General features: G+C 47.2%; 1 protein-coding gene across 2 annotated transcripts in view; it reads left to right on the top strand.

Annotated features, from left to right (window-relative positions):
• Positions 1-10870: 10870 nt before the first annotated feature.
• Positions 10871-24056, top strand: part of LOC119968896 (T-cell-specific surface glycoprotein CD28-like) — a 66484-nt gene continuing 53298 nt past the window's right edge. For both annotated transcript variants that reach the window (XM_038801863.1, XM_038801862.1), the window contains exon 1: positions 10871-11409. The gene's annotated coding sequence lies outside the window, so the exon portion shown is untranslated. The remainder of the gene's footprint in view (positions 11410-24056) is intronic.

The raw sequence follows: 24056 nt of genomic DNA on the forward strand, positions 1-24056 counted from the left end.
CCCCCCTTTGGCTGGATAGCGCACCCCGGACCAACCCCCCACAGTGCCTGCCCGCGGCTAGGCCCTCCCCCGACTGAGGCGGCGCTGGACTGAGACCGCAGTCGCCACGCCGAGTTCCCGACGGATGAGACCACACATGACCGTCGCTGTCGGGAATTCGGCCCATCAGGGACCATCGCCGCCTGTCCTTTGAGGAGCTGCCAGACTGCATGTGCCACTGTCGACTCCGGCTCACACTGCTGACCGTGTGCCACCTGTGCCAGATGGTGGCACACCTGGCAACATGGGGGTATGGTGAAGAACTTCCACTCTCGGTGGCCATCAAGGTGACAGTCGCCCTGAACTGTTATGCCTCTTGCTCATTCCAGGGCTACAGCGGGAACCTGTGTGGATCCCACAGCCATCCGCACACAGGTGCATATCCGCTGTCATGGGAGCCCTATGTGCCCGAACATCAGACTACATCACCTTCAACCTGGACTTCGCTCAGCAAGATGCCTGAGCAGCCGGATTTGCCACAATCACTGGCATGCCCCAGGTCCGGGGGCGATCGGTGGCATGACTGTAGCTCTCCGAGCACTGGTTTGACATGGGGTGTCCATCATCAATAGGAAGAGCTTCTTCTCCCTGAATATGCAGTTGGTGCGCGACACCAGCTGTACATCATGCACGTCTGCACCGATACCTAGGCAGAGTGGACAATGCGTATATCCTGGCATACCCGACAGTTCCCGGCACCTTTGAGCCCCTCCCTCAAGTGAGGGGTTGACTAGTCGACGGCAAAGCTAAGGTTATGATGAATGACTCCTCTGCAGAAGTCCAGACTGAGGCGGAGAATCATTATAACAATGCTCACACAGCAACCAGGAGCGTCATCGAGCGGTGCATCGGTAAGTTCGCGATGCCCTTCCAATGCCTGGTCCACTCTGGTGAAGCTCTCCAATATAGTCTCAGTTGGTCAGCTGCTTCCTGCATAACCAGTGGCGTACAGAGGGGGGGGTGGGGGGGGGCGACGGTGCATTGGCCCCGGGTATCCATTGGATGGGGGCATCCAATCAGAGAAGGAAAAAAAAAAAATTTTTTTTTTTTTTTTTAATTTTCTTTTAAAAATTTAGATTACCCAATTATTTTTTTCAATTAAGGGGCAATTTAGCGTGGCCAATCCACCTACTCTGCACATTTTTTGGGTTGTGGGGACGAAACCAACGCAGACACGGGGAGAATGTGCAAACTCCACACGGACATTGACCCAGAGCCGGGATCGAACCTGGGACCTCAGTTCCGTGAGGCGGTTGTGCTAACCACTAGGCCACCGTGCTGCCCCAGAGAAGGAAATAAGATAGTAATTTTAAAATTTCAGCGGTGATAAATCAATTTTTGGAGGCTCACCACACTGCAGAGGCAGTTGTTAGCCCTTTATTCCTTTAACATGGTGTACCCTTTCTGTCTAGAGAAAATGGTCCTTCTCCCCATCCCCCCACACGCATGCGGATGATATACGTGGTGCAACCATCAAAAGCAACAAGCAGACGTGGCTGTTTGTTCCTGCGTTTCCTCGAGTCATAACTCGTCTTTTCTTCAGCTTTTTGTGCATCTAGATTAGTTCTTTTACCTACTCAGGTCAGTGAATAGCTCTAGAACAGGTGCAACTACGGTTTTGTATAGGTTTTTGGCGATATTTAATGAAATATTTACGTGGGATGTAGTAAGAGTGAAGCCTGGATGATCAGAGGACTGCTATGGCATTTAATCTCGGAATAGGAGACATTTATTCCTTAACATGCTAATATTCGAATACAGATACCACTAATTTGCAAGTCTATGATATAAATTGCACAAAATTATCAGTGGAGAATCAGTGTGAAATAATTTGATACGAAGGAAGAAAGAAATGAAATATGATTTATCCGTCTGCAACTGCCCGATTGTTTACCATTTTCTTCCCATTTTCTCATGCGTCTTACGGTTTTTGAGATAGAAAATGAAATGTTACGAGTATTTCGTGTACAACCAAGTGGAGCACAGAACAGGAAAAAAAAGAGGGCCAGAGTCGAAGAAGAGTCCCATCAAAGAGGGGCATTAGATGCATGGATAAAAAGAAGTAAAGAAGAAGTAGGAGAACCTGGAGAAGTAAAAGATGATGTGGGTGCAGAGAAGGATTTTTCTGATACGGATTCAGCTCAGTCAGAACATAATACTCTCTCTCCTCAGTCTCGTTGTCAGGATGATGATCCATGTGAAGAAAATAAAGAAGATATTTGCATATTTTTGCAAAGAAGCGATTTTGGCTGTTTGAAGAAACCGATTCCAGATCATTTGAAGATGACAATATTACAACATGGCCCTGAAAGATATCAGAATAAAAGTGGTCCATTTGCTGAGAAGGATGGGAGATCATTTTCCAAACAGTGGTTTGATAAAGTTTCCACAAACGGAGAAATTGTGGAGAGAAAATGGTTGTTATACTCTCCATATCGGAAAGCATGCTACTGTTTTGTTTGCTTTTTGTTTTCAAAGGAGCATTTGTCGTCTGTGTCAAACTTTGGAAAGGAAGACGGTTTCTCCACTTGGAGAAAATTAAATCCAACAATACCTGACCATGAGAAAAGCCCTTCTCATAGAGCTCACATGAGGGAATACCTGAACCTTGTAGTTAGACTCCATCGTTCAACTACGATAGATGCTGAACTTCAACAGCAAATGTCTGCTGAAAAGAAAAGATGGAAAGCTATAACTGAACGGATTGTCGAGGTTATATCCTTTCTGGCAAAACAGAATCTGGCCTATCGTGGACATCGAGGAGAAGGAATATCTGGGTTATCAGAGCCAGGGGAGACAGTCAGTGAAAATACAGGAAGCTTTCTAGCAACAATCAGACTTTTGGCCAAATATGATGACATCTTAGCAAAACACTTGCAGAGAGGGAAAGAGAAACCAAAAAGTGTCACCTACTTGTCCAACAGAATTCAAAACGAAATAATCAATCTTCTTGGTGAAACTGTCAAGAAAAATATAATTTCCGAAATTAAGGACGCAAAATATTTTAGCATAATGCTGGATTCAACTCCAGATATTGCCCATGAAGATCAGGTTTCTGAAATTCTGCGTTACGTTCATATTGATAAAAACAGAAAAGTAGAAATAAAGGAGACATTTCTGGGATTTTTTCAAGTCAACAAGAAAGATGCAGTCAGCCTGGTAAATAAAATTCAGGAAAAATTGGAAGAAGACAAAATTTCCATGAATGACTGCCGTGGTCAAGCATATGATAACGCAGCAGTTATGGCTGGAGTGAGAGGAGGTGTTCAACAAAAAATTCTTGAAGTTAACCCAAAAGCTGTGTTTGTGAACTGCGAGAACCACAGCCTCAATTTGGCCTGTGTCCATGCAAGTGAGGTGCAACCTGTTGTTGTTACATTTTTTGGCATTCTAGAAAAACTCTTTACTTTTTTTTCTTCATCTACTTCTCGTTGGGAAGTGTTAAAATCATTTGTCACTCGGACTGTGAAAAGACAGTGTGACACAAGATGGAGTTCCAGCCATGATGCTGTGCAAGTAATCCACAAAGTGTGTGACAACGTTATTGCAAGCCTTCAACACCTGCTGGAAGGAGAATTTTCAAGGGAAACTAAATCTGATGCAGGATCGCTACTTAACTCTATTCAACAGTTCCCGTTTATAGCTTTATTACATTTTTGGTACTCAGTTTTATCATCAGTGGAGAAAGTCTCAAAACGTTTGCAGGATCCGAAAATGGGGTTCCGTGAAGCTTCTTGTGATCTGAGAGGACTTATTCATATCTTGAATTTGAAGAATGACGAAATTATCCACAATGCAATAGATTTAGCCAATGAATATTGTGTAAATTGGGGAATACCAATTGCACGAACAAGGAGAAGAAGAAGAATGCCTGGAGAGTCAGCAAGAGATAGTGGACTGACGGCACAAGAAGAAATGAATAGAGTAATGGTAGAGATTGTGAACAGACTAAAAACTGAAATTGAAGACCGCAGTGTCCGTCTTCAAAGACTCAGTGACCGATTTTCTTTTCTTCTGAACTTGAATTCAGTAGTGATTGAAGATGAACAAGAAAGAGAGAAATTAAAAAAGGAATGTTCAGACTTTGCAAATTATTATGACAATGATGTGGTTGCAATTCAGTTATATGACGAAATTATTGATTTTGTGATGCTCCTTCGAGCTGGAGGGAATAGAGTTCCCCCTGATCCTAAAGATGCTCTGGAGTCTTTACTGCAGTATGGGAGGGATGTCTTTCCGACGCTGTGTGTTTCATACAGATTACTGCTTACAATTGCATTTTCAGTCGCAAGCTGTGAAAGGTCATTTTCAAAACTGAAATTAATAGAAACATATCTGAGGTCTTCTATGTCACAGGAGCGACTGACCAACCTGGCTTTAATAAGCATTGAAAAAGAATTTCTCACAGCTGATGTAAAAAGTGAAGTAGTTCAGGTGTTTTGTGACAGGAGGTATCATTTGGGGAAAATAACTTAATAAATTTGATTGATTAATATTAAAATCGAATAAAGCGTTTATTTCATGTTTCATCTGTGTTTATATATTCAAAATGTTTTCCTTTCTCATAATATTTCTCAGTATATTAGGCCCTATACTTGAGTCTTTGGGGCATATAATCAAGATTTGCCCCGGGCATCACCAGACCTCTGCACGCCGCTGTGCATAACATCGTGCAGCAGAGGGGTGACATGCTGGAGGAGGACGAATAACGCCAGGCCTCACCTGATGAGGAGGGTGTCCAGGACGATTCGGGATCATGGATCTGGCATGGCAGGCCATCCATCATGTCATCCAGGGCCGCCGCACATGGGACAACCTAATCACCTCCTGACTTAGCAACTAGGAGGACTGGCCAACCCTGTGCCACCTCTTTCCCCCCTCCTCCCACTTCAAAACCACCACCCACAATAAAACCATCTTCCCCAGAGACTCTAAACCCTTCCGCCTCCCTTAGTCCTTCCACCCCTTCCTTCTTTCTTAGTCCTTCACTCCACATTAGACCTTTGACAAGGTCCCTCATGGTAGACTGGTACAAAAGGTGAAGTCACACGGGATCAGGGGTGAGTTGGCAAGGTGGATACAGAACTGGCTAGGTCATAGAAGGCGGAGGGTAGCAATGAAAGGGTGCTTTTCTAATTGGAGAGCTGTGACTAGTGGTGTTCCGCAGGGATCAGTGCTGGGACCTTTGCTGTTCCAAGTATATATAAATGATTTGGAGGAAAATTTAACTGGTCTGATTAGTAAGTTTGCAGACGACACAAAGGTTGGTGGAATTGCGGATAGCGATGAGGACTGTCAGAGGATAAAGCAGGATTTAGATCGTTGGAGACTTGGGCAGAGAGATGGCAGATGGACTTTAATCCGGACTAATGTGAGGTAATGCATTTTGGTAGGTCTAATACAGGTATATATACAGTGAATGGTAGAACCCATAAGAGTATTGACAGTCAGAGAGATCTAGGTGTACAGGTCCACAGGTCACTGAAAGGGGCAACACAGGTGAAGGAGTTAGTCAAGAAGGCATACGGCATGCTTGGTATGGAGGGCATTAGCTATGAGGCGAGGTTGAATAAACTTGGTTTGTTCTCACTGGAACGAAGAAGGTTGAGGAGCGACCTGATCGAGGTCTACAAAATTATGAGGGGCATAGACAGAGTGGATAGTCAGAGACTTTTTCCCAAGGTAGGGGGGTGAATTACTAGGGAGCATAGCTTTAAGGTGCGAGGGGCAAGGTTTAGAGGAGATGTACGAGGCAAGTCTTTTACACAGAGGGTAGTGGGTGCCTGGAACTCGCTGCCGGAGGAGGTGGTGGAAGCAGGGATGATAGTGATGCTTAAGGGGCATCTTGAAAAATATATGAATAGGACGGGAATAGAGGGATACAGACCCCAGAAGGGTAGAAGATTTTAGTTTAGACGGGCAGCATGGTCAGCGCAGGCTTGGAGGGCCGAAGGACCTGTTCCTGTGCTGTACTTTTCTTTGTTCTTTGTTCTTTGTATTCCCCATAGACTTAGACCCCTTCCCGTTATCACAGCTCCCCCTCCCCCCTCTGAGGGTCCTACCTGAATCATCACAGGGTGTTGGGTTTCAGAGGGTCTTGTCAACAGGATGGAGGGTGTTGATGGCTCGCTGTGAGATGAGCTCTGCTGATCCTCATTGTCTTACAGGGAGCTGGTCAGGTTTCCTGGCCAAGGGCAGGATGGATGGGATCAGGTGCACAATGGATAGGCCGGGCTTGGAGGAATCCAGTGATCCTCAGTGGTGGACTTGCTGAAAGTGTTAATGGTGAGACTTTTACTCCAAGAGGGGCAGTGTGCCAGGGACGGTTCTAACAGCCACAGTGCATGCGGCCTTTGTTTGAGGTGAGCTCTGTTAACCCCCTGCTTCCTCTGCTGTGGAGGTGTGCTTATGGGGAGTGCCAACACCTGGTGGGTTGGCGATTGAGCATGGCAAGCCCATCCCCTTGATATTGCTGGGATATGATGGGCATGCTGGGTGAGTTTCCACATGGCCAGAAGCCCTCAGAACATTTGTAGGATTCTGTCAGCAGTCAGCAGTCTCAAAAACCAGGAGCTGGATTCTTCGTCCCGCCACATTTCTGTTTCACCCCGCCAGCGGGATGCTCTCTTTCGCCGGCTGGTCAATGGGGTTTCCCATTGTGGGGCAGCCCCACGCCGTCGGGAAACCCCCGGGCTGCCGGCAAAACGGAGAATCCGGCCAGTGGAGAATCCAGCCCCAGGAGCCTGTAAGTTGCAACTAGGTGGTGGGTTTAAATGATTTTATCCAGCAATGGCTAGGATACCCCGATCCCGAGGGAGACACCCAGAGTTCAGGCACTTGCCAACGTCGCTCCCCGCTACTCCCTGAGGTCCAGGCATACACTCTCCAGCAAACCTGAAAAATCTGCTTACCTCCGTGTTCCCCCTCAATGGCCATAGTGCTCAGGCCCTGCTAGTAAATACTGGAACCAAATCATGCCCGCATGACCGCCGGCTGAGTGGGCTGGAGCACCATGGGGGAGGGAGAGGTGGAGATTCAGGTTTCCAGCCCATTAATCATCTCTAAATGTATGTAAATCGCAGTTTGCATAGTGCCACCGATGGGAACCGGGGCATCGGAAGGAGCCAATCCTGTTTTTCAGCCGGTGCTCCATTCTCTGCCGGATCGAGAAACCCGCCATTGGTATCGGGCAATGGAGAATCTTCCCTCAATCACCTCCTGGGTATAGAAGAATTTCCTCACATCACAGTTGTTCCTTTTACCAATCAACTTAAATCGGTATCCACTGGTCCTGGAGTGTTCTACCAATGGGAAGAGTATCTCTCAATCTACTCTGTTCAGACTCCTCATGATTTTGAATACCTCTATAAACCTCCTTTTAATTTTCTCTCCTCCTAGGAGACCAACCCCAACTTCTTCAACCAATCTAGATAAGTGGAATTCGGCACCCTAGTCAATGTTTTCTGTATTATATATTATTATGAGGTTATTATTTATAATTATGAGAATTTTAGAACTCACAAGAAGTTAGTGTACAGATACGCAAGTGGTTAGGAAGGCAAATCGAATGTTGGTGTTTATGGCAAGGGGAGGGGAATATAAAAATGGAGACATTTTACTGCATTAGTACAGAATGGGCAATAAATACCAACCTAGACAGCAACATCCACATCCCTTGAATGAACAATAAGACCTTGGTCATCTGTTTTTGAAGCCCTTATTTGAAAGGAAAATGTAGTTACATTAGAAGCATTTCAGAGAATAGAGAATATTCACTCAACTCATTCTTGTGAGGAAGGATATATCAATTGAAGAAAAGTTGAGGAATGGGAGGCGATCTTATTGAAAAATAAAAGAACCTGAGGGGACTCGACAGGGTGGATATTGGGAGGAATTTTCCACTTGAAAATGAAAAATTTAAATCGTTTATTGTCACGAGTAGGCTTCAATGAAGTTGCTGTGAAAAGCCCCTAGTCGCCACATTCCGGCGCCTGTCCGGGGAGGCTAGTACAGGAATCGAACCGTGCTGCTGGCCTGCTTGGTCTGCTTTAAAAGCCAGCGATTTAGCCCAGTGAGCTAAACCAGCCCCTTGTTGGTGAGACTAGAGCTGGGGGACACAGTTTAAGAATGGGAGGTCTCCCTTTCTAGACAGAAACGAGGAGAATGTTTTTTCTCTCAGAGGAATTCTCTCCCCCAAGAAAGTAGTAGAGGCTGGGTCATCAATTTTATTCAAGACTGAGTTAGATTTTTGATCAACAGGGGCTTTAAGAATTATGGCGAATAGACAGAAAATTGGAATTCAGGGGCAGGATTCTCCGATAATCGGCGCGATGGCCGGTACCCGGCGGCAAAAATGGCACAGATCACTCCGCGTTGCCCCCCCCCCCCCAAACGGCGCAAATTCTCCGGCCCGGAATGGGATAGTAGCAGTGTGACGCCATTCGCGACGGCGCTACCCGCTGCGGATGCGCAGCGTCACAGCACAAAAGACGCCGCCCCGGAGACCCGACAAGATGGGCGCCCGCCGCGCAGCCCCAAGGTTCCAGAAGCGCGACATCGAGGCGCTCCTGGATGCAGTAGAGCAGAGGAGGGAGGCCCTGTACCCCGGACACGGCCGCAGGGTCGCCCCATGCCTCAGCCGGTGCCAGTGGACAGAGGTGGCAGAGGCCGTCAGCGCTGTGGATGTAACACCGAGGACAGGCGGCCAGTGCCACAAGAAGGTAAATGACCTCGTCAGGGCAGCCAGGGTGAGTACACCCCCAGGTTCAACCAACCCTAACCCTAACCCTAATGTGCTGCGTACCTATGCCAATATACGCACAACCGCTGGCCTGCATGTATATCCATGCCTAACACTCTTGCCCTTTATCCTTGTCACCCACCCACCCGCCCCCCCCCCCCCCCCCCCACAGGAGAAGCGTGCACACAACAACATGGAGCGTGAGAGGACCGGAGGGGGCACAGCTGATGAGATACCACTCACCGTTCATGAGGAGAGGGCCCTGGAACTGGTAGGTGGACCCAAGGACCGGGAGGTTGCCAATGCAGAGGTCGGGGGCGTACCACCAAGTGAGACCCCCCACGGCCCATCCCCATTCCCCTATATCCCCCTCCCCCATATCCCCCCTCCCCCATAGCCCCCCTCCCCCATATCCCCCAATATCCCCCTCCCCCAATATACCCCCTCCCTCATATCTCCCCTCCCCTCGACCCCTCTCCCCGGAACTCACCCCCTCTCCCCGGCACTCGCCCCACCCTCCCCGGCACTCGCCCTCCCCGGCACTCGCCCCCTCACCCCGGCACTCGCCCCCTCCCCGGCATTCGCCCCTTCACCCCCCTCCACCCCTACACTCCCTCCACCCCCCACACCCCTCCACCTCCCACCCCCCCTCCACCCCCCCTCACCCCCCTCACCCGTAGTCATGTCGGCGGGACTTCAGCCGATCCGGCCGGGAGAATTCGGGCAGCCTCGTGGTCCATAGCGTCGCGCCGGTCCCCGCCATTCTCCAAGGCGGGTGGCGCGATTCACACCTCTCCGATTTTTGGAGGGGGGTTGGAGAATTCGGAGGACGGCGGGGGCGGGATTCACGCCGCTCCCCGGTGATTCACCGACCCGGCAGGGGGTCGGAGAATTCCGCCCCAGATCACAGTCAGTTCGGTCATGATATTATCAAATGGCGGGGCAGACTCAAAGTGCCGAATGGCCTCCTCTTGCTTCTAATTCCTACGTTCCTATGTGATGAATTGACACCACCTGAAATGATCATAGATTCTCCTTCAGATGCTGATGGGTCTGCTGTATATTTCTGTTTCAGTTTGCAGTATTGATGGCTGTGTTGGATTCCCCTGCTCTCAATAAATTGTCACGTTTGTTTATCTCCTGACCCACTGTATTGGCATTTTCAGCATAAAAACCACACATTCAGCAATTCTGAAACGTTTTGATGGCATTTAAAACCGTTCTACTTGCACCGGCTTCCAAGGTATAAGGTTTTCTAGCGACAAGGAGGCTTTGCTTTAATTTCATAACCAAGTATTCATTCAAAATAGCCTGTAACACTGCACAATTCCCCTGGAGCTTTGAAAAAGAAATAGTTTAACATTTGGGAAGTCAGTTTCTATCTGTATCGGAAACATTCAGCAGTTTAGGCAGCGTCTGTTTGGAGAACAAGCAAGTTAACTTGACAGTCTTACACACAGGAGTTCTGACAAAGAATTTAAGCCTAAACATTAACTTGTTCACCCTCTCCACAAATGCTATCTGATGTGCTAGGTATTTATTGCATTTTCTGCTTTTATTTCAGATTTCCAGTGTCTGCCGTATTTTGCTATGCTTGTAACCTATATGTATGCTTATACTTTATGTTTAATTTCAAACTGCTCCCTAATAAAGGGAATGGATGCATGATAACCACTTATATGCCATATTAAGAATTTAGGAGAAACTGCTTTACTTAGGGAATGGGGAGAATGTGGAACTTGATGCCTCATGTAGTTGCTGAAGTTGATATCATTGATGCATTTAATGAGAGACTTGGTGCCGGAGGGTGGAAGGGGGGAGGGGAGGGGGGAAGAGAGAGAGGAATAGAGTGATATGAAGATATGGTGGAATGAGGAAAGCCTCTCATTAAATGTATCAATTATATCAGCTTCAACTACTTCATGTTGAGGGATACATGTATATGGTACACACAATGACATAGACCAATAGGGTGCCATGTCCTGTGCCTGTGCTCTAGATTCTACACACTTCTATTTAAGGGGAAAAAGCACCCCCTCTTACGATTGGGTGATGATACACCTCAGATTGTTTCTACATTTTCCATTACTTCTCAATTTTCTCTCCTGCTCGACTCATTGATATTATCTGGATTTTAACTCTTTGTATCTCCCCCACCAGAGACCCCTGCTGGAAAGCTGAGGAGCAATCCAGGTAGTAGGTTGAAAAATCGTTGCATTTTCATTTACCCTTTCCTGGCACCTGCTGCCTCAGACAGAATTGTTCAAAGCAGTAACTTTTACAAATATCAGAAGCTTCCTCGAAAGCCCAGTACACTTCAAAGAACTTGAAATACCTTGACAACCTTTGAAATCTTCCACTCAATTTCACAGAGCCATACATTTAATTAGTCAGTTATTAACAGCTTTATTACTCCAGAGACAGCTGCTTGGTGGATTGTTTGTTGATCTTTCCATTCACACTTGACTACATCTCTATTACCCTGCTTTGATGCTAATCACAATGTTTCTAAACACTCTTGCTATGATTGACAGCCCCTCACCACATCAAAGGCAACTAAGCGCTTCCTGCTGTGAAAACGTGAAATCAGAGCACTTAACAGCATGAACCTAAACAGCAAAGATCAGCAGGTTAGTCCAGTGCAAATGTCATAGCTGGATTCAATCCTGTACCTTTCCCTTTGATGTTTACAGAAATTCACTGAATTGCAATTGAGAGTTGTAAGGCTAATTATTTTTCTACTTCTTAATCCAGAAACAGAGGCTGATTGTAGTTTGAGTAATGTTGTTCCCACTAAAATCAACATCTGCCGAGACATGAATTGAACCAAGAATTTTACTGTTTTCTGTAGCTTAGTTATTCATCGTATAAGCTTATTGTTACACTAACAAGGGAACCATGGGCAAATTCAATGCCTTGTCCTGTTGGGTTTGTTGGTGGCAGGGGGGAGGGGAATGTCCTTCCTCTCTCTACAGGAATTAAGTCCAGGTCAGGAAGGACATCCACGAGCCTCCCCTCCCCACTGCTAATGAATGTCCATCTAGCCGCCGCTGGTATACACCCAGTGGCAGGCAGGGGGCTCACCATTCAGGAAGCCTGGAAAGCCAACCTTGCCTTGTTCATAGGCACTTGGTGCACGTTTTCTTTGTTCTATGTTCTTTGGTCACTGGCCCTCAATATGAAGTGAACCAAGTGATGTAAGAGACAATGCACGTAAAATAAAAATGACCAGGCTTCTTCCATCAAAGGAGTCAAAATGCCACCGTTTAACTTTCCATATGCAGCTAAGCACAGTGAGATCACAGTGATACATAATAGCGAGTGGAGGCATTATGTTCCAACAAGTTCAGGATTCATTTTTCCCCAGTGATGGGGAAAACAACTGAGGAACCAAGGCACCTGCATCCTTAAATTTAAGTTTGATGCCTGGGATATTTGAAAGCCTGAGCCTCCCTGCCTGCCAGCTATCCACTCAGAGCTTTTGGGGGGCCATCATATATAACAACTAACAAAAGTGGTCCTTTGTCCCCCATTTACACCAGTATTAACTCAATTGTGAATATTACACTCATGCAGAAACAATTAATACTTTTTTAAAAAGGTATTTTAATTCCAATTTTCAACATTTTACATTTTACAAAAAGAACACACCAAACATATCAAACCCCCCACCCAATGAGAACTCCCCACGTCTCTCACTCCCACTCCTCAACAGTCGACGGTAACCAAAATGCAGTATGAACAAATCCCAACTCTTGTGGAACCCATCACTTGCCCCACTTAGGACAAATTTCACCTTTTCCAGGGCTAAGAACTCCAATAGATCCCCCCACCATGCCGAGGCACAGGGTAGAGAAGCTGACCTCCACTCCAACAGAACCGCCTGTGAGCATTCAGCGAGGAGAACGCTAAACATGTGCCCCTGTAGCTGCCTGCAATTCCAGCCAGTCTGATACCCCGAATATAGCCTCCAGGGACAGGGCTCCACATCCACACACAGAACCTCCCAGATGGTGCTGAAAACTGACCTCCATAACCTTTCCAACTTTGGAGAGGACCAGAACTAATGCACATGATTAGTAGGATCCCTCCCACACCACTCACAAATGTCCTCTACGTCCTCAAACAGTCAGCTCATCCTTGACTTCAGGTTTTATTGGGAATGTGGTAGTCACAAGACCTTCCTCGCATAGCCCCGCATCTGCATACGGGCAGCATGGTAGCACAATGGTTAGCACAGTTGCTTCACAGTGCCAGGGACCCGGGTTTGATTCCCGCTTGGGTCACTGTCTGTTTGGAGTCTGCACGTTCTCCCTGTGCCTGCCTGGGTTTCCTCTAGCTGCTCTGGTTTCTTCCCACAAGTCCCGAAAGACGTGCTGTTTGGTGAACCGGACATTCTGAATCCTCCCTCTGTGTACCCGAACAGGCGCCAGAACGTGGCGACAAGGGGCTTTTCACAGTAACTTCATTGCAATGTTGATGTTAGCCTACTTATGACAGTAATAAAGATTATTACTATTTTATTATTATTATTATGTACTGGAAGCTCTACCCCGGCGCCAGTTCAAATTTCCCATTCAACTATTCCAAGCTCGCAAACCACCTTCCCAGAAATAGATCCTCGTCTCCCTAATCCCCCTCTCCTCCCATCCCCGGAACCTCGCATTCATCCTCCCCCAACTTAAATCCGTTATTCCCCCTATTTGGAATCACCCTCGCCCCCACTCCCAACCTAAAGTGCTGCTAGAACTGTGTGCAAATCTTCAGCATGCCCACTGCAACTGGAGTTTCCAAATACTTCCCTGAAGTCAGCGGAAGTGGTGTCATTGCCAGTGCCCACAACCTGACCCCCTGTATGGGGCCCATCTCCATCCTTACCTACAAAGCCTCCGCCTCCTTTTTTCATCCCCGTGTCTTCTCTGCATTCGCCGCCAAGTAATAATACGTCAAATTCAGGAAGCCGAAACCCACCAACTGCAGCACCACCTTCCTTACCCTGACCACGTTCTCCGCCCACACAAAGAAAGAAATCAGCCTATCCATCCCCTTGAAAAAGGCCTCAGGCAAAAAGACCAGCAGGCACTGAAATATAATCAAAAACTGCAATAAAATGTTAATTTTCACTGCCTGTACCCAGCCTGCCAGCAGCAGAGGAAGATTATCCCACCTCAACAGATCTGCCTTCACCCTCCCCTCAAATTTGAAAAATTTAACTTCAACTTCCGAAGACTTGCCCAGTCCCGAGCCATGTGCACCCCCAGATACCCAAAATGAGATGCTGCCATACGGAATGGCAACGGCCACTACCCCATCCCCGGTCCCTGGAGCTGAAACCACAAAATACTCACTTTTCCCCAAGTTCAGCTTGTACCCTGAATCTTTGAAGCAAACCCATTATGTCCCTCACCGAGGAGCCCAGCTCCTAAATATATAACAACAAATCATCCGCGTAAAAGGACACCCTATGTGTCCCCCCCCCCCCCCCCCAACTATCCCCTTCCACAACTCCAAGTTCCTCAGCACAATGCCCAAGGGCCCTATCACGAATGCAAACTGAAGGGGGGACGTGGGGCAACACTGCCACGTTCCCCGGTGCAACGAAAACTACCTTGAATTCATATAATTCGTGCACACGCTCGCCATCGGCTCCTTATACAGCAACTGCTCCCATGCCACAAACTTAGGCCCAATCTCAAACTCCTCCAACGCTGTAATCAGATAACTCCACTCCACCCGGTACAATTAATACTTCAATATGGCCCTTGAAAATGAAAAAAAAGATTAAACTTCAGCAAAAGCAAATGTATGATTACTTTAATGAGTGAAATCAGTACTTCGTATTAATAAGCAATTTTACTTGAATGCTCATTTTAAAATGGATGCAAATGTGCAAAAGTGTTTGCAAAAAGGATTATATAAAATCACTAACTGTCGAATGGTAAACATAAAAAACTTCTCATTTCTCACTTAACCTATGAGTCATTTTGGTGAGAGCCTGTATCATAGTTGGTAAAAGTGAGAACCGTATTTTTCAGGAAACGATAAATCTCTGATTCTTTGTGGTTCTAGTTGTTAGTGACACAAAGTTTCCACATTAGTTGCTCATACTTAAGTTCAAAATAATAAATGCGTTCTAAAGTTTCTGACTGATTAATTTTGGGCGGCACGTGGCACAGTGGTTAGCATTGCTGCTTGTGACGCTGAGGACCCGCGTTCGAATCCCTGCCCTCGGCCACTGTCCGTGTGGAGTTTGCATATTCTCCCCATGTCTGCATGGGTTTCACCCCCACAACCCAAAGATGTGCCAGTAGGTGGATTGGCCGCACTAAATTGCCCCTTAATTGGAAAAAAAATAATTGGGTACTCTAAATTTATTTTAAAAAGATTGATTAATTTGCCAATGATATATTCCATTGAAAAAGAAAGACTCTATTGAAAGAATGTATCATCGGTGGCTAACTAAGGAAGTTAAGGGTGGTAATAAATTGCAAAAAAGGGGAAAGAATGTTACAAAGATTAGTGATAGGCCGTAAGGTTGGGAACATATTCGAAATCTGAAATACATGACTAAAAAAATGGAAAATTCGAGTATGAGAGAAAACTAACAAGAAATGTGAAATCAGACAGTAAAAGCTTTTACAAGTATTTGAAAAGGAAAAGAAGAGCTAAAGTACATATATCACAAGGGGTAAGTATATACAGCAAGTAATTAGGAAGGCAAATGAAATATTGGCCTTCATTCCAAGGGGGATGGAATAGGGAAGTCTTGCTCAAACTTTTGGTGAGACCAAAGGTGGAGTCATAGAATCCCTACAGTGCAGAAGGCGGCCATTCAGCCCATCTGCACCGACCCTTCGAAAGAGCACCCTACCTAGGCCCATGTCACCACTATATCCCAGTACCCCACCTAACGTTTTGGACACTAAGGGGCAATTTAGCATGGCTAATCCACCTAACTTGCACATCTTTGGACTTAGGAGAGGAAACTGGAGCACCCGGAGAAAACCTACGCAGACACGGGGAAAAAGTGCAAACTCCACACAGACAGTCCCCCAGGAATTGAACTCGGGTCCCTGGCACTGTGAAGCAGCAGTGCTAACCCCTGTGCCACTGTGCCGTCTGAGTATTGTGGACAGTTCTGGTCTTCTTACTTAAGGGGGGATATACCTTCATTTGAAGCAGTTAATAGAAGCTTTACTAGGCTGGGATTCCTGGAATGAAGGTGTTGTTTTATGAAGAAAAGTTGAGCAGGTTGAGTGGCTGATTGTTGGGGATGAGAATGAGAGGTGATTGATGCACTATCAATTACGACAAGACGAGAGTAGAGTGTAATCGAGACTTTATTACGCAGAGATGTGTAGCCTCGTACAGCTGCTGCCGAAATTATACTCCGCCTACTGGGCGGAGCCAGCAGGCAGGGATCTACCCCCGTACCTGTAGTACAGGGGCCTTACCGTAATACACCTTATATACGATATGTACAATACAACAGTGGTGACGACCACATTCACCCCTAGTTAAAAAAGAGTCCAGCGGGGGTAGTGGAAGGCTATTTACATATCTTTTAAGGAAAGTTTACAAATTCAGACGATCGGGCGCCTTGATCCGTCGTTGCGAGCGCCGCAGTCCCGGTGGCGATGCAGGCATCGGTTCGGGTGTCGGTGACTCCGGAAGCGTGTCGACCTCATCTTCATCCCCGGGTGGGACTAAGGGGAGAACAGATCGTCCTGGAGTGGGGGCTGTGGTGGAGTGCGCTGGGGGGTGGGGGGTGGCGCCGGGGCACAGTGGGGGGTGTGTGGGGACCCAGCTGGCGCCAGGTCCCTGAGGGAGACTGTCTTGGCGGCTGTCGGGTGTACGCTACATAGGCATATTGCTGGATCGCGTGAAGTAGCTGTACCCTCTCAACCAACGGGTCCGCCTTGTGGAGCCACACATGCTTACGGAGGAGAACAGGTCCTGAAGCTGCCCACCACGTTGGGAGCAAAACCCCGGAGGTGGACTTCCTGGGGAAGGCAAAGAGACGTTCATGGGGAGTTTTGTTAGTCGCAGAGCAAAGGTGCGACTGAATGGAGTGAAGGGCGTCGGGCAGGACCTCCTGCCAGCGGGAGGGTGGGAGATTTCTGGACCGTAGGGCCAGCTGAACAGCCTTCCAGACAGTCCCATTCTCCCGCTCCACTTGCCCGTTTCCCCGGGGGTTGTAGCTGGTCGTCCTGCTCGAGGCGATGCCCCTGCTGAGCAGCTACTGGCGCAGCTCATTGCTCATAAATGAGGATCTCCGGTCGCTGTGGACGTAGGCTGGGAACCGAACAGAGCGAAGATGGTATTGAGGGCTTTGATGACGGTGGCAAACATCATATCGGGGCATGGGACGACGAAGGGGAATCTGGAGTATTCGTCGACCACGTTAAGAAAGTACGCGTTTCGGTCTGTGGAGGGGAGAGGCCCTTTGAAATCCATGCTGAGCGCACGGTCCAGCTGGTAGAAGTGCGGTTTACACTCCGCGCAGACCTGGCAGTCTCTGGTGATAGCCCTGACTTCCTCGATGGAGTAGGGCAGTTTGCGGGCCTTTATGAAGTGAAAAAAACGGGTGACCTCTGGGTGGCAGAGATCGTCGTGCAGGGTCTGGAGTCAGTCCACTTGTGCGCTGGCACATGTACCTCGGGATCGGACTTTCGGGGGGCTCATTGAGCTTACCGGGGCGATACAATATCATGTAATTGTAGGTGGAGAGCTCGATCTTCCACCTCAAGATCTTATCATTTTTGATCTTGCCCCGCTGTGTGTTGTTGAACATGAAGGCAACCGACCGTTGGTCAGTGAGGAGAGTGAATCTCCTGCTGGCCAGGTAATGTCTCCAATTACCTTCTGGTTAATGGGGTGGACCGTGAGGGAGCAGCGCCTTACCGTACCGGGGTGGTTGAAGCTCTCAGTGCTCCTGGCGTCCAGAAGGCATGATGTCTCGTGCCCATCGACCTTCACTGTCGTCAACACGGTCGCGAGGTTGTGCGGTTAGGACTAGTCGATCATGATGGAGGCGAGATGCGGCTGGTCGGCGGTGGTTGCAGGCGATGAGCGGCCAGATGAGGTGCCCGATGAGCAATGGTCCTGAGGCAGGGAAGATGGTAGCGCCCACAGGGCGCATGTTGCGGGCGGCATTAAAGATGGCGGCGCCCACGGGCTGCACGTGTCCTGAGGGAGGCAAGATGACAACACCCACGGGCCACACGTGTTATGAGGCGAGCAAGATGGCGGCGCCCATGGGCAGCACGTGGTCTGAAGCGAGGAAGATGGCCGTGCCCACGGGTCGCACGTGGGGTGGTGCAGGGACAATCGCGGTGATTGAGCGGGCCTGGCACACAGCAGCAAAATGTCCTTTCTTCCCGCAGGCCTTTCAGAGTGCACACCACGCCGGGCAGCGCTGCCGGGGGTGTTTTGTCTGTCCGCAGAAGTAGCACTTGGGTCCCCCGGGATTGATTGGCTGCCGCGCGGCGCAGGCCTGGGGTTGGCTGGGGGCGGCCGCTGGTGGGGTCCACGATGCGGTGTTTGCTGGTGGGGTCCATGATGCCCAGGAGGGGTGGGCCGTGCGGTCGGGGGCATATGCTTGTACATTGGGGGAGGCGACCGTGAGTGAGATCGGTAGCTTCTTGGTCGCTGCAAGGTCGTGGGTAGCCCCTTCTAAGAGGCGCTGACAGATGTACGCTGACCCTATGCCAGTAACAAACGCGTCTCTAATTACAAGTTCAGAATGTTCAACGGCCGAAACAGCCTGGCAATCGTAGACCCTCACCAGGGCGTGCAGGGCACACCAGAAATCTTCCACAGATTCACCGGGGAGTTGATGCCGCGTGGACAGGAGGTGCCTGGCGTAGATTTTGTTGGTCTGCTGAGCGTAGTTCTCCTTCAGTAGTGTCATGGCCTCAGCATCGGTAGGCGTGTCCCGGATGAGGGGAAAGATATTGGTGCTCAGCCACGTGTAAAGGATCTGGAGCTTCTGTGCCTTTGAGGGTGGTTCTGTTGCAGATCTGATGTATGCCTCGAAGCAAGCTAGCCAATGTACGAAGGCCGACTTGGCATTGTCTGCTTGAGGGTGCAGCTGCAGGCGATCAGGCTTGATGCGGAGGTCCAACGTTGTAAAATCTCTGCTCAATAAATTGATGCACTACCAATTTCGACGAGACGAGAGTAGAGTGTAATCGAGGCTTTATTACGCAGAGATGTGTAGCCTCCCGCAGCTGCTGCCGAAATGGCTGTAGCTCGGTGAGCACACACATTTATACTCCGCCTACTGGGCAGAGCCAGCAGGCAGGGATCTACCCCCGTACCTGTAGTACAGGGGCCTTACCGTAATACACCTTATATACGATATATACAATACAACAATACAACAGTGGTGACTACCACAGTGATCTTATTGAAACATTCAAGATCCTGAGGGGGTTTGACAGGGTAGCTGCTGAGAGGTCGTTTCTCCTCATGGGAAATGTTGAACTAGGTTGCACAGTTTAAAAATAATTTAAGACTGAGTGTGGAAGGGAAATTAATGAGGATTAGTTGCTCGCTTAGAGAATACATTAATATTAGTTGCTAGTAAAGAAAAAGCACTTGCTGAAGGCATGATGGGATTGCTTGACTATATTTTAACATTGTTTTTAGCAAGAATACTGATCAGAAACAGATTGCTGGATTTGACCAAAATTATGTTGGAATCTTGCAAAGGACAACAAATACATACTAGAGTTGTTTTTAGCGAAGGGCAATGATGTGTTAGGTGCTCTGTATCCATGAAACACATACAGGCCACCAACACTTAAAATAGTACAATGCTATTTTATTAAACTATGAACTGTTGAACATACTATTACTGTGGGTTACACAATGTTAGATTAACTAAAGACCTGTGCCTGTCCTAACCAGTCTGATCACTCAGCACATGGTGAGAATCTGTGCTGTAAACTATTAGCTCTTGTGCTTCTGAAGGCTGCATCCCGAATGAGCGGGAAAACTGATGCCCTCTGTCTTTATAGTGAGTGTGTTCTAACTGGTGATTGGCTGCGGTGTTATGCATGTTGATTGGTCCCAGTGTATGTCCATCAGTGTGTGTGTCTGCACCATGATATACTGGTGTATATTATGACAGGTAAGAACTGAGTTTGATAGATTTTTGAGGAGAGCATGCAAACGCCAGACAGTCACCCGAGGCTGGAATCAAACCTGGCTCCCTGGCACTGTAAGGCAGCAGTGTTAACCAGTGTGCTACCGTGCTGCAGATAGTACAACATATTGCAGCTTTCTGAAGGTGCCCCGCCTAAGAATCTGCCAGAGATCAACTGATGCTTTCATCTCCATAGAAACATAGACTGCACTGGTGACAATAGCAGGAGAGAATAAACAAACGCATGCACAATGTCTCCCTGGCTATGACGACACTATCTCCTTGAACTTTGATGATCTGCCAGCTGCCATTTGATCCATCATTCTGTTGATTATAGGGGATACAGATCCAGGGCTCGTTGCAATAGTGTTAACGAGAATTAACCTGCTCACTACTCACCGCACTCAGGATAGTAGGACAGACCAGGCTTCTGCCTCCCCCCCTCAAAACATTCCACTGGAAAATCGAACACCTGGCTGCATAGGAACAAAATCCAACGGTGTTTGCAGCAATGATTCATAGTTAGGAACAGCCATGAGAGGAGGGTCATCTCAGTCCCATGGCCCCTTTGTAGAATGTAATCCCGTGATATTGACTCTGGTTTCAGCTTGGAGAAACACTATACTAGCTTAAAGGAAAGCATGCTTAGCCATCAAGTCAACGGGTGACATTCAGATGAGTAAGCAATTTGTATTCATTTTGGGCAGTATTTTATTGAAAGAACATATTCACTTCTGATGTTGTGTTTTGTTTTTCATGGAGTTTAGAGTCATACAGGAAGAGATAGTTATTTAGTGATGACTTATTCACTCAAGTTAGAATTACTGAAACAATTACAGAGAGACAAAGAGGGCAGTCACATTGTAAATTGGGTAGTGGGTTGAAGAGAGCTCCCTTGATTTGAAAATAAATTGGGTAGTGGGTTGAAGAGAGCTCCCTTGATTTGAAAGTGAGGCAGGAAGTAAAGTGATTGTGCCAATGGTGTTACATCAGTGACATAATTGGTAAGATGTGTTCTGACATCCTTTCAATAGTCATTTGGGTGTAAGTCATCATGATGCTCCCCTTTATTTAGTTCTGGTTCCAATGGAGTTCAGCCCTGTTCATCAGTAGAGTCAAGGCCCAACCTTTTTGGAAAAGCAAAGTTGAGAAGGCACAGCCGGCTATAACTGTTCATGACACATGATCTGAAGCTTCTTGGAGACCTTTTGAGGCACCGAAAGTCTGCCTTTAAGGACCAAATGGAGAACTCCTTTGCTGCAATTTGGGCCACTCTTACAGGATCTTTATTCATGCGTGGAGGCAGTAATGTCATCCAAAAGTCACCTAGTGGCCCCATAGAGGTCAGGGAAGGTCAAATTTGGAAAGCTAATTACATTGTGACAAGTTCTATTGCAGTGAAGGAAACAAAAATCGTCAGAGATGTAAGGCGAGCTGCTGATTGGCTATCGCCCATGTTACACTGTTTTTCAAACTCAGGATTATCCCACAACCTCTACTCTGTCATAGGCGTTCCTATTGAGGTGGTGGATTTGAAGGGGTTTCTGTGGGAGTACACAACGCAAGATGGGACCTTAGAGAAGCCAGCAATCCCATGAACTTAGGTGACTTTATCTTTCTGCCACATTGATGTGATGCCGAAAGTGAAGAATTTACCAGCTGTCCTATAAAGTGAGTGGGCGACCTGATGAACCCCAATTTTAACCAATGAAGAGTCCAGGAGGACATGCCAGGGGCAGAACCAGGGATACCTAAAATTGAGGTGCTAAGCTGGTAAAGCTACAACACAATTGAACAACGAACCAAAGGAGGGAAGTCCACACATATCCCCATCCTCAATGATGGGTGGACCCAGCATATCAGTGCAAAGGACAAGGCTGAAGCGCTTGCAGCCATCTTCAACAAGAATTGCCAAGTGGATGATCCATCTCGGCATCCTCTTCAAGACCCCAACATCACAGATGCCTGTCGTCAGCCAATTCTATTGACTCCACATATGTCAAGAAACAACCAAAGGCACTGTATACTGCAAAGGCTATGAGACCTGACAACATCCTTGGCTGCAGTACTGAAGACTTGTGCTCCAGGATTAGCCACACCCCAAGTCAAGCTATTTCAGTACATGTACATTTACATGGTATTAACATGACAATGTGGAAAATTACTCCCTGTATGTCCTGTCCACAAAAAGAAGGACAAATTCAACCCGGTCAATTACCGTCCCATCAGTCTATATCAGTCACCAGTGAAGTGATGGAAGGTGTCATCAACAGTGTCATCAAGCGGTACCTGTTCAGCAATAACCTGCTGACTGATGCTCAGTTTGGGTTCTGCCAGAACCACTAGGATGACCTCATTGTAGCCTTGGACCAAACTTGGTCAAAAGAGCTGAAATCAAGAGGTGAGAGTGACTGCCCTTGACATCAAGGCAGTATTTGACCAATTCTGGCAACAAGGAGCCTGAACAAAACTGGAGTCAATGAAAATCGGGGGGAACTCTCCGCTGGTGGGAGTTGTACCTGGCGTAAAGGAACATGGTTGTGGTTATTGAAGTCAATACTTTCAGCTCCGGGACATCCCTGCAGGTGTTGCTCAGGGTAGTGTCCGAGGCCCAACCATCTTCAGCTGCATCATCAATGACCTTCCCTCCATCATTAGGGCAGGAGTGGGAATGTTCACAGATAATTGCAGTGTTCAGTATCATTCATAACTGCTCAGACACTGAAGCAGTCTATGTCCATATGCAACAAGGTTTGGACACTTTAGACTTGGGCTGATAAGTGGCAAGTAACATTCACACCTCACAATTGCCAGGCAATGACAAACTCCAACAAGAGAGAATCTCCTCTTGATATTCAACATCGTTCCAATCCGTGAATTCCCCACAACCTTCCAAGCCCACAACCACTACCATCTAGAGGGACAAGGATAGCAGGTACCTGTGAACACCACCACCTGGAGGTTCCCGTCCAGGTCACTCACCATCCTGACTTGGAAATATATCGGCCGTTCCTTCACTGTCACAGGGGCAACCTTCTGGAACTCCCACTCTAATAGCATTGTGAGTTAATGGAATGCAGCAGTTCAAGTAGGCAGCTCACCACCATCTTCTCAAGGGCAATAAGGTTTAGGCAACAAATGCTGGCTTAGCCAGTAAAACCCACATCACGTAAAAATGAATTAAAAAATAATAAACACTTTCTGTTCCATTCCATGAGTGCTCTGCCTGAAAGCAGGTCCTTGGCTCCGTGTCGGCTGATGCTTGATCTTGAGCTATGTTTTTGGCCGTTTTTGTCAGTGGTGGTTTGCTACTGCCTTCCACTCTCGGACAGGGTGAGGAGGCCGGTCCCAAGCCGACCTCAAACTGCATCGGAAGTCCATCTGACCTTGGAGTAAAAGAGTGTTCAGGCAGAGAAAGGGTCAATATGGGACTAAGGAAACAATTCCACCAATATAGTGATGTGGAAGAGTCTAGAAGGAATGAAATGAAAAAAGACAGCACTCATGCAGGGCTACACCCTGGAGATGTATATAATTATGGGTTGTTAACAAACACTTAATGTTCAAGGATACAAGCTTCCAGAGCTCTCCATGAGGCACCAAACGACCATTACAATAGCACTGTTGGCAAAATTCTGAATCACATATTAGCCATCTAGGCAAATCAACAATAAATGCCTTAAAGCATAAGTTATCCTACATAGTGTAAGATGAACAGAATAAATTTCATTTGCGGATACTTAAGTTTTAAGATTGTGCTGTTAAACTATTATTAAATACTGTTGAAGTAATGTTAACTCTTAACAAGTTTTAGTTTTGTTCCAGAGAGTTACAAGCAGCTTGTGCCATTTCAATCTGTTCAGTCGATTTCTCGCAAGATAATTTAAGTAGAATCTGACATTTTAATTGTCCTTTTCATTAAAGTCATTCTTAAGAACAACAAAATATTCTAACCCAGACAACATAAATGCAAAAAGCAAGGGGCAAATTTGACAAAGTACGGAATGATGTCTAATAAATGATGAAAACAGATCATGAAACAATCGTGGATTAACTTGTAAAACATTTACAAAGCATTTCCTCAACGCCTCACAAACATTTTACATCCTTTGCGCTTCATAGTCC

Source organism: Scyliorhinus canicula, chromosome 7 (genome assembly GCF_902713615.1).
Source record: "Scyliorhinus canicula chromosome 7, sScyCan1.1, whole genome shotgun sequence".
NCBI classification, from domain to species: Eukaryota; Metazoa; Chordata; class Chondrichthyes; order Carcharhiniformes; family Scyliorhinidae; genus Scyliorhinus; species Scyliorhinus canicula.